This window comes from Falco punctatus, assembly GCF_963210335.1.
Source record: "Falco punctatus genome assembly, chromosome: 11".
In the NCBI taxonomy this organism is placed as follows: Eukaryota; Metazoa; Chordata; class Aves; order Falconiformes; family Falconidae; genus Falco; species Falco punctatus.
In genome coordinates this window covers 17,179,703-17,190,741 of record NC_137591.1, presented here as the reverse complement: position 1 = coordinate 17,190,741, position 11,039 = coordinate 17,179,703, and the positions used below count along the sequence as shown (strand labels likewise).

At 41.8% G+C, this 11,039-nt stretch overlaps 1 protein-coding gene across 1 annotated transcript in view; it reads left to right on the top strand.

The window, feature by feature from the left end:
• Positions 1 to 132: 132 nt before the first annotated feature.
• The window catches only part of ODF2L (outer dense fiber of sperm tails 2 like), a 55,599-nt gene continuing 44,692 nt past the window's right edge, over positions 133 to 11,039 (top strand). The window contains exons 1-2 of the mRNA XM_080406654.1: positions 133 to 3,027; positions 3,060 to 3,504. The gene's annotated coding sequence lies outside the window, so the exon portion shown is untranslated. The remainder of the gene's footprint in view (positions 3,028 to 3,059; positions 3,505 to 11,039) is intronic.

Sequence of the window (11,039 nt, the reverse complement as noted above, 5' to 3'; positions counted from 1 at the left end):
GGGCGGGGCGGGGCGGGCGGCGCGTCCCGCCGCTGGGGGCGGCCGCCCTGGGCACCTCGGCACGCGTCCCCGCCTCAGGGAGCGCCGGCCGTTATCGGCGCGCCCCAGGGCCTGCGGCTGCGGCCGGGGCTGGGGCTGGCTCCGGAGCGAGCCGCAGCCCGCTGGGGGGGAGGTGAGGCTCCCCGCAGCCGGTCGCGGCCTTTACCGTACAAACGAGCTAGCGGGCGGGAGGGGCAGAGGCCCCGCGTGTGGGCGGTGGCGGCCCGCTCGGGGCACGTTTGTCCGCCGCCCCACGGTGGAACCCCCGCCACCCCGGGGCACTGCGGCCCGGCCCGGCCCTGAGGGGACAGGTTCCCCCCCCCCCCCCCCCCGCTCCCGCTGTGCGAGTCCAGAGCTTTTGTAAGTCAAATCTTGTCTTCGTGAAAAATTGCTTTTGGATAGGCCGTGAAAATATAAGCTGGGAAAGAATTTTTAAGAAGGCGTTCAGAAAAAGGCTATTAAAAGAGCTTGTTTAGATAAACGTATACTGAGATGCAGCTATGAACAGCACCAAAGCGTCACAAAGGGAGTATTTGAAAATACCTTTACTAGCATAAGTTAGTGCCAGCAATCAAGCAAATTAGAAGCAGAAATCAATTTCCATTATTTTAACATCTTTCATCATGGTTTTCAAATGCCCAGGAAGACAACAAAGGACCTCTGCCATGGGCTAGCAGCCAGAAAACATGTACAATGTGGCATCATTGGCAACAAACTAATATTCCCAGATTGAATATGATCCTGGTCATTTAGTTACTTACCTCATATTCCAAATAGTAATGTTTGGCTAAATTTGATGAAGTCAGAGGAAATTCTAGAGCATTATGACAAGTGAATTCCAGAGAAAGGAAGCAACTGTAACAATCAAGGAAACCTTGCTTACATGACAGTCAGATTCCAGGAATTAAACCAAAACAAAGCCCGGGCAGTGTAAAGTTCCCATTGTACCTTTGGTACTGATAAGGACAGGGCCTGAAAGCTGTTGTGTGTACTTGTTTACTTTGCTTGAATACGTTTTACCTTTTTCAGCTTTTATTATCTCACTTACACATGCATGTAAGTATCTATATACAAAAACTATATGGTGAGTTTGTTTCCGCTTGTTAAAATAGGTTTTATTTGTAGAGAAAGGTCTCATGGCTCTATTTTATAATGCTCAGGTCATATGAGAGCTGATTACGCTTTCTTTTGATGTCAGTGTAGGATACGTGAAAAGAAAGCAATATCAAAGATTTTAAATTTTGAAATGCAGATGCAATTATTTTGCTTAATAGCTTTCATTGATGCTAAGTGTTAACAGTTCCTTTTGTTGGAGTTCCACAAAAAGACAGAGATGCCAAACAACTGAGAGCAGCCGTGAGGCAGAAGCACCACCTCAGGTGAGGTGTGCTCTAATAATGCCTTGTAAGAGTGGTATGTTCAGGCTGGACTTGAGAACAACCAATTAGGTCTAGCTCTTCTCGAAACAACATACTGCTAGTTCTTCCCTGAAGCTTGTACCCTGTTGCTGCCTGTGACACGTGACCCTCACCTGCCAGAGAAGAAAGTGTTCCTTTCTGTGGTGTGTTGACTGACAGCCTTGACACTCCACTTTTTCCTTCATAAAATGGTTAGATACTTCTCCTTTCTAGCATAACCAGGATGGAAGAGGAAGAAGACTCCCATCCTTCAAACCCTCATGGGTTAAAGTGTTTTTGTAGGATTTGGAATACCTACTTTTAATTGCTGGTTTCCTAAAGAGCCCTAAACAGAACAGTACTGCTTAGGAAAATGCCTTAAGTAGACAGTACTTCCACCTTTAGCAGATGGGCTGTTTGGCATTTGTGGGGCACTGGATGTGTTTTTTCAGTTCTCACTTTTAACATCCTTCCTCTTTTCTTGAATGTTTAAGCAGTTGGCATGTGAGTGAGAGGGAGAAAATAACTAATGATCACTAATGGCTAATGATTATCACACATATCTAAGAGGAAAATCTGTTCTAGTCCATTGTCATGGTTTAATCTCAACTGGCAACTAAGCACCACACAGCTGCTTGCTTACTCCGCCCACAGCAGGATGAGGGAGAGAACTGGAAGAGTAAAAGAGAAAATTTGTTGAGATAAAGGCAGCATAATGGGACAGAAAAGGAAGAAAATAATAATGATAAAAGAATTAGAATATACAGAACAAGTGACGCACTATGCAATTGCTCACCACTCACTGACTGATGCCCAGCCAGTTGCCAAACAGCAGCCCCCGACCAGCTTTTCCCCCAGTTTATGTACTGAGCATGACATCATATGGTATGGAATATCCCTGTGGCCAGTCTGGGCCAGCTGTCCTGGTGGTGTCCCCTCCCAACTTCTTGGGCCCCTCCAGCCTTCTTGCTGGCAGAGCACAAGAAGCTGAAAGGTCCTTGACTTTGTATAAACACTATGTAGCAACAACTAAAAAGATCATGTTATTCTCATCCAAAATACAAATTACAGCATTATACCAGCTACTTGGAAGAAAATTAACTCTATCCCAGCCAAAATCAGGACATTCATGTTTATATATTTCATATAAAAACCTAGTCTGGATAATTTTCCCCCCTGTTTTATCCTGCAATGTAAAAATAAATTCAGTTATGAGAATACAGCCTGAAACTTCATGCTTCCTGAGTTCCTCAGTATTCTTCTACTCTTAAAACTACCGAGTTACTCCCTTTCTTGACATGCTTTCTCCGCACCCTGTAGGCCTGTAACATACTGTTCAGGAGAAACTCTGGAAATCTTTTTGACATCATGGAAGGAATTAACAGCTGAATCTTGGAGATTCCTGTTGTCATTTTGAGAGATTACCACATGCTGGCTGTCTGCGCTGTCTTTATTGGAAGCTTCAATACCTGGTTCCAGTAGGAAATGTGGTTCCTCTTTACAGCTGATAGATAGATAGATAGATAGATAGATAGATAGATAGATAGATAGATAGATAGGTAGATAGATAGATAGATAGATAGATAGATAGGTAGGTAGGTAGGTAGGTAGATAGATAGATAGATAGATAGATAGATAGACAGACAGACAGATACACACACAGAGAGCTAAAAAATAATGTCAGGGATTTGGGTTCAGGATAAACAGATACATCTGGCTCAGGTAAGGACAGCCATACTTAGAATGTGGACTTAGTTACAAACTAGATACTGACCTAGAGAGCTCTGAAGGTATATTCAAAGAATGCGCAGTGTGTAGAGGTACTGTAGCTCATTCTGATAAAATCAGCTGCAAACAGCTGAGGAGTCAGCATGTTCACTTCTGCCACCTGTGCTGGAGGAACAGTATCATCCTTCAGAAGTGTAGGGATTATCATTTGTAAAACTACCGAAGTATAAACCACAAGAGAATCTACAGAATCATCTCAGGCTGAAAAAGAAATTGAAGCATGTCATGTTCTCTCATCTCTGACTACTAAGAAGAAGGTGCATGACCAATGCACCAGCAGGTATGGTGAACACCGCACTTTGCCTATCTTCAGCTTTCTTATAACATGCCCCAAAAGAAGAAATAACATTTTGCAGCATTGTACTGTTGGACATAAACAGACCCTGGAACTTCCCCGCATATGATCAGAGGTAGAATTATAGAGAACTTGAATACTCTTACTTGGTAATAATTTCAGTGAAGTCTTTGAGGAGTTCTAATTAAGATTTCCTGAACTGGGAGACAAATATGTCCAAAGGTTAGAATTGCTTTAGTTCTAGCCCTTTATATCTCCCTAGCTATTACACTTGTCTATCTAAATCTTGATCATGTAGCTGTAAAGTTTTGCAATGAAGTATTACTTTTGAATACACTAAAATAGGGCAAGAAGCTTACGATCTGTAGGTTGCGTAATTAAATGCTACAGCACAGTCACTGTTACTCTGTACTAACTTTGCTTCTGTGTGAGGCTTACATGTGAATAAATTAATCTTAAGGTTTTATTTCTTGTTGTTAGACTTTCGAAAAGCTTGATGAAAATCAAAAGCATTAAAAAAGTGTGGAATCTTGAGCATTTTCAAGGTCACTTTGCAGAAACATTGTAGATTTAGTACGGTTTAGTATGGTTCAGAACAGCTTGGTAGGTAATGTCAATTTTTATTTTGTTTGTTGACTATGTCATTAAGGTCTGCTTTAATTTTAAGGAATGTATGATTTTTCTAAAATATTTGAATTTTAAAGCAATCCTTTGAATACCAATTACCAATACCTAGTGTGTCTATTGGGAGTACTTCCAGTATTCTTTTGCTGATGCTTACAAGTCTTGGACGATATCCTTAAACACTTACACTTACCAAAAAAAGACCCAAACCAACCAACCAACTACAAAAATTGTATTAATATAAAGGTTTACAGTATAATTAAGAAAAAAATATTTTTCTTTATAGTGTAATTAAGAAAATAAAATATTTTAATATAAAGAATAGTAGCTTGTAACTTAAATGCTTTGAAGCTGACTCTCAGTACTGCTTTCTGACTATACAGGAAGGTAGTGTTTAAACCAAAGGCTTTGGCGTCAAAGCTTTAACAAAGACAGCCTAGAAATGCCTCCATAATGCCTTACATCACTGTGAAAACATGGTAAAATAAATGAAATACATTTTGGTAGCATGTGTGATCCCAATAATGTAGTACCCATGTTGAAATTAATACATATTTACTTCTATAATACATTGAGTTATATGGGTCACATCGTGTGTCACTGAGTGTATATACAGTATTCTCTTTCTCACTTGTGATTATGTAACTTGAGCATATATTTGCATAAAACAGATGTTTTAGAATTTTTATGTATTTCATCTTTTAATGCATTTAAAGAGTGGGAAATTAAGAGTTCTGGCAATGTATTACCAGTCACAATTCTGCAGAACTCCAGCTAATACTTTGAAGAACAGTAGTAATCCTGGAACCAGATTTTCAAAATAAATGTGCATGAAAATCTGAAGGTAAATTTGATTTGCCATTTATCAATGTAGTGAAAAGACATTTAAAAGGAGCAGAATGTGACATTTTAAACAAACATTATTAAACTTTACCTCTATTTAATAGTCAAGGCTTGTTTTACTAAAATAGGTAAGGGCATTTGTTTGTGTGTGAGTCTATGGCTTCTGTGGCAACATTAACAACTGTGAGCTTAGCTTGATAATAACTAGGCAAAGATTATAAAATCAGTAGTACCAGCTGCCTGGCCTGTGTACAATCAGGCTTTCATGAAAAATCTGGGTACTGGATGTGACCAAACCAGAAAGCAGCTGTTCTCAACAGCACACTTCCGCTCAGAAACTACAGCTGAGTCAGAATTAATGTTCCTTTTCACATTAGTGCACTCTTCCATTGATCCTTGCAGCAGCTGTTGCTGTGCTTCCCCTAAACACTTAAACTGGAGTTGTATTAGGACTGCATGCAGCAATTGGCAAAACATTCAATAGCCCAAAGTCCTGAAATTTCAGGGAACTGGACTAGGTAAATCATGTGTTGTTTTTGGGTTATTGTCCTTTCAGTATCATCCTTCCTGGAGCCTTAGTGGGCTAGTTTGATACCCAGGCAGTATAATAATTTGGTTCCACACCCCAGCTGTCTATCTTACAACTTGACTGTATGGAAAATTCTATAGGTCATAACTGGCTCCTATGAAAATAAAAATTAAAGTTTTGGGGGTTCTTCCTTTTATTGTGTAATGATAGTTTAATGACTGGAGGTATACTTGCAGCTCTACTACTTCTCTGCTAATGACTGAGAAAGTCACTTTATCACATGGTACTACAGTTTCTCCAGAAGTGGCATAGGAATAATTAAGCTTTTCTTCTCCATAGAACACCATGAGGTCTGTGTAGGAAGCTGGAAGCTGAATTTTTTTTTAAGAGCATTGGGAAGACCATACTGAGGAGCAAAGCTTATATGGGTTTGACTTTAACTATTGCACCTTTTCTAGCTAGCCTGAACTGGCATGTGGCAGTTGTGTCAGTGACTGGGACCGCAGCCCACATAGCTTTTGAGCATACATACTGTTAGTGTAAACATAATCATTGAAATCAGGTAAAGAGTCTTACCCTGTCATTTTGCACTTGCTTCTCAGGAAGCATGAAAGAGCAGATTTTATGTGCCTGCTGCAGAAATGTTTGGGGGAGTGCCGAGTCCTGTGTTATTTGAACTGAGTGCTTCAGAGTTTTTATTGAATTAGGCAGATCTCAGTAAACTGAAGCTCCTAATTCAAATAAATCTTCCTCATGCTCGTTTAGTAAGAGCCAGCCTTAAGTACTAAATTAAATCTTGGACTATTCATATTTGATTGTACTTCAAAATATGCATTTATATGAGGTCAGAGCATCCCAGAGAGGATGCTTTGATCTAAACAGATTTTTGGAGCATTTGGGGAAACTGGCGGTGTTGCTGGAGCCCACGAGATGTCAGTGTCGCCACACAATAGACTCCTGCGGCGCCACTCGCTAGCCGGGTAGGATTGGGTGTCTTCAGAGTAATGAATGAGTTGTCTTGGATCATGGAGATTGGCTATGTCAGGTCTGTCATATGTTTACGGAACTGTAGGAAATAGTTCCAGGAACAGTGCTGCAACCCATTTGTTCTGATTGTATGATGTAGTTCCTACCAAACAATCTGTATGCAGCAGAAATACTTCAGGGAAAGACACATCAGAAGCAAACAAAAGGAAATATTTCTGAATAAATGGACATTCAGTGACCTAAAAACTACTAGAGAGAACTGATACCAGCAAATAATGCTTTGATTTCTGACAAATTTCTCAAAAGGAGCCTCTCTTCTCTAAAATGTGACAGCTATCCTGGCCTTGATATGAACTGCAGTTATGACATTTATTATTGCTTGGGAAAATGGAATTTTAGATCTGAAAACACATCCAGTAGTAAAGTTCATTAGAAATACAGAAACCCACAAAAAATGGGAAACCTAGGTAAAGCAAAAGCAGAACCTGTGAAAAGTATAAGAATAGGAAAGGAAAGGTAGAGAAAATCCATTAAAAATATTTTTAAATTGCTGCTATTAAAATGTAAAAGTTAAAGTAGAACAAAGGGCAAAATCTGATGTTATGTTGCAGATATAAAGACAGAGAAGAAAACTTCAGATGATTATTCAACATTTGCATAGATATGTCGGTGTATGCAGGAAAACCATAGAATCATAGAACAGCCCAGGCTAGAAGGGACCTCAAAAGATCACCTAGTCTAACTTTTGTGGAAAAGGGAGCTAGATGAAATTAACCGTCCAGTTCCATATAGAAAACCTGCAGTGACAGGGACTCTACCATGTCCCTGGGGAGGTTGTTCAAATGACTGATTCTTCTCACTCTAAAAAATTTCTTTCTTGTATGAAGATGAAACCTTTCCTAGTGCAACTTGTACCTGTTGCCCCTTGTCTTCTCGATGTGGCTTCTTGTGAAGAGAGAGCCTCTGTTCTCAAAGCCACCCTTCAAGTATTGGAATACTGTGATAAGGTCCCTTCTGAGCCTTCTTTTCTCCAGGAAGACCTAACTCCTTCAGTCTTTCCTCATAGGGCAAGTTCTCCAACCCCTTGATCATCTTCATGACACTCCTTTTCACCCTCTGCTGTCTGTCCACATCTTTTTTGAATTGTGGGGACTGGAACTGACCACAGCATTCTAGGTGCAGCTTGGCAAGTTCTGAGCAGAGTGGGATGTTAGAGGGGTGATGGGCTAAGAAAGCAAGAGGGAGAAAAAAGAAAAACACTGGAACTCATAAGCTGACTTGCGTAGTAAGTATGAAACCAAGTGGAGAAATGAAACTCTGTATCTACAAGGGTATTCAGACCAGGCAGGCTATTCAGACCAGTCGCAGACCAGGTTTCTAAAATGATTAAATAGCTTGCAAGGACTCAATTTGTGGACTATGGATAGATTTAACCTGGAGCTTCTTACAGTCAGTACTCTCATTGTTCATTTATAACCAACAGGGTGGTATAGCCGTTATTACTGATGTTGTTACTGATGCTCATTACTTATATATTTACTAATGTTGGTTCATAGGTCATGATTTTTCTGGTTCTTAAGGGCAATGTCGTGTGAATACTTTTTCACATCACTTTTCCAAATTTAAGACACATTAGATGCACTAATAAATGTGTGTAAAAGAGCTTATTGCGCTCTATTCCTGCAACAGGCTTTGACCCATACCTTTTCATAGGATTTATGTTTTGAATTCTCATCAGTGATAACCAGAAACACAAAAACTAAATCCTGCCTGTGAGCATGAGGGATGCTTGAGCAGAGCTGGTGTAGGATGCGGAGGGCTAGAGCCCCATGCATGGGAGGGCAAGGTGGATGCCTGCCGGGCTCCCTCCAACCCAGATGGCTACGCCCCAGGAAGAGCCCCTAACTAGTTGCTGATGCCCAGCTCCCTCCTGGCTTCCCAACATGGGATGAGTCAGGGCCTTTCTGGCCCATGTCCTGAATAGCAAACCCCGGCCAAGTGCTGCCAAAATACTGAGAGCTGGAGCCCACCAGTGCCCCATGTGGTATTGACCTGGGCAAAGGCTTGGCCAGGCCGTGCTAACCGTAGGCAAGTGATGTCAGCTTTCCCACCATGGAAAAGCTGGAGTGTTTAGCTACAGGGGCTGCTGCTCCCACAAAGAGTGCCTAGGACTGGGGAACCCACAGGCTAATGGGGCTTCAGCAGAGGTTTGGTAAATCTAAGAGCATCTTCCCTGAGCAGCACCATGAACAACCTGCTGGGAATGGGATACCTGCTGTTACACAGGGAGAATGGCTTGACTTTTTCCATGGTGTGACACATGTACCCAGGCTTCCGCTCACAGTTCCAGCTGGCCACATTAAGCACTTCCAAGGAACTTCCCTTTTTCCTCTGGGTATTGTTTGTGTTCCACTAAGCACAGCCCTGAGGTCTGTTCCACCCTTGCACAAAAGGGTCTCTGCCTCCGCTCCCTGCAAAGCAGAAATTCCAGGGGTACTTGTTTAGCGGGCTGTCACTGATAAGAGAGAGAATTTGGCCAGATAAGGAATCAGACCTTCCAAAAGTCTGTCTAAAATTGAAGTTATGTGTTTGAGTATGCCCTTTTCTCTTGGAAAGGAATTTATGTGACTAAACTGTATTTATACAAATTAAGCTACCTTAATATTGAAAACACAATGTGCTCTCGGTTGTTTCTACCCTTTTGCTTGGAACTCCACTCTGTCACGTGTCCTCTTGCTCTTTCTCCCACCTATAAGGTCTCTATCTTATTTCCCAAATCTTGAACAGACTCCTGTGGTACCTGCCCTAGCTCTGGCACCTCACCCTGCTCTCTGGCGGTTTTGCAGTGTAAGTAAGGGGCTGTAGCAATTTAGGAACTGGAGCCAGCAGTTTTGCAGGAGATGCACATCCTAAGAAAGGGGAACAAACAGGGCTCATACTCACCCCCTGGGTTGCACTGCACAGGGAGAAAGTCTGAACTGAAGAATGAATGTGAGTGGATTTAAGGACTACTTAGTAAAAGAGAAAAATATTAAAGCTATTTTGCCTCCTTTGAAGATCTAAAAAGTCTTCAGTGAACAGCAGAGATGTCTGACTGAGCTGTAAGTGACTCATGGAAATGAGGAGTGGCGCCAGCACAGCTGGATTTATGGTGAACAATTAGCACTGGGAACTCTGATCCAGGCAGGTCAATACATGTAATAAGGGAAGTTATATGTCACTGTAGCTGCTATAACCTGCATCTGGAGTAATATGTTCCCAGACATCTTTGGCCAAAACCTAAGAAGACCAACACTGAATTTGCAGTCTCAAAATGAAGAACTTCCAGGCCTGCTGCCCTATGAAATGCTGTTCAGGAGAAATCCCTTCCTGCAACTTGCCGATACCTTGGAGTTGCGTTATATTTCTTTCATGCCTTAAGTCGGTGCAGAAACACCTGCTGCTGCTCTTTGAGCAGTGAAGACGATTTAATTCTCCTGCTAAGCCACCTGTGCAAAAAGGTGAGGCTCCTTGAGTGGGTGATTGTCTGCAGGGAACTCCATAGTACTGGAGCACTGTAATCCCACGGGGACAGCTCGCCTCAGTGCCCACTGCCCCCATGCACTGTAGAGTGAAGGACGTTCTTGCCTACCTGCTTGAGAAGCTGGCACACTGACACAGAGTGGGAGATGCTGAGAAACAGGCTGGGCAAGCAGCAAAACCCACCATACCTATTTTAGAGGGAGTGTGTGGGAGGAAATGTTGTCATCGCTCCATCTCTGCTGAATGTGTATTTCTATGTAAGGCAGCAAGGGTCTAAGAACTGCTGGAATAAAGAAATTCTGGTCAGTATTGCACCATGTGGTACATAAAAGGATGGGGAAGCAACAGTGCATAAAAAGGGTCGCAGCAAATCTGTTGCTTTTGTGAGACTTTTGTGGTAGCAGGCTATTGCCAAAATTAAACAAAGGCAGGCACTGGAGTTTTGAATGTCTGACACCGAAATGAAAGCTTCAGTTATACCTTTAGAGCAGATAAAGTCATGAGCCATGACACTCGGCAGGGTGCACGTGGAATCTAAAGAAACCCCTCTCCAGCACACCTCTTTTATTAGGGCTTGTAATTGTGTCATTGTGGAACTGTGTGTCATATTTCCTTTATTTTTTTTCCACTCCATGGATTGTGCCACAGTCGTTAAAATGTGGTCTTGTGGACTGAAACTTGTGATTCATTCTTTGTTTATGAGGTACAGAGTGCAATGCTATTCATCATGCTAATTAGCCTTACCGATGGATAGCGGTTGCTTTATTATAAAAGCAATTACTGCATTTTTAGACAATTGCAACAAATTATTGCTTTCTTTTTAAAATAAGTCAATCATAGAGCAAGTTCTAGGAAGTTAAAAATAAGAATTCTGGTTGAGCTGACTATGAGATACCAAAGCCACAGCGCATAGATAGCAGTGGTGAAGCAAGGTCTGATGGGAGGGGTTGATTCACAATTCAAGGCTATGGATCCTATAGAGAACAAAATATTAGGCCTTTTGCACATGCAAAGA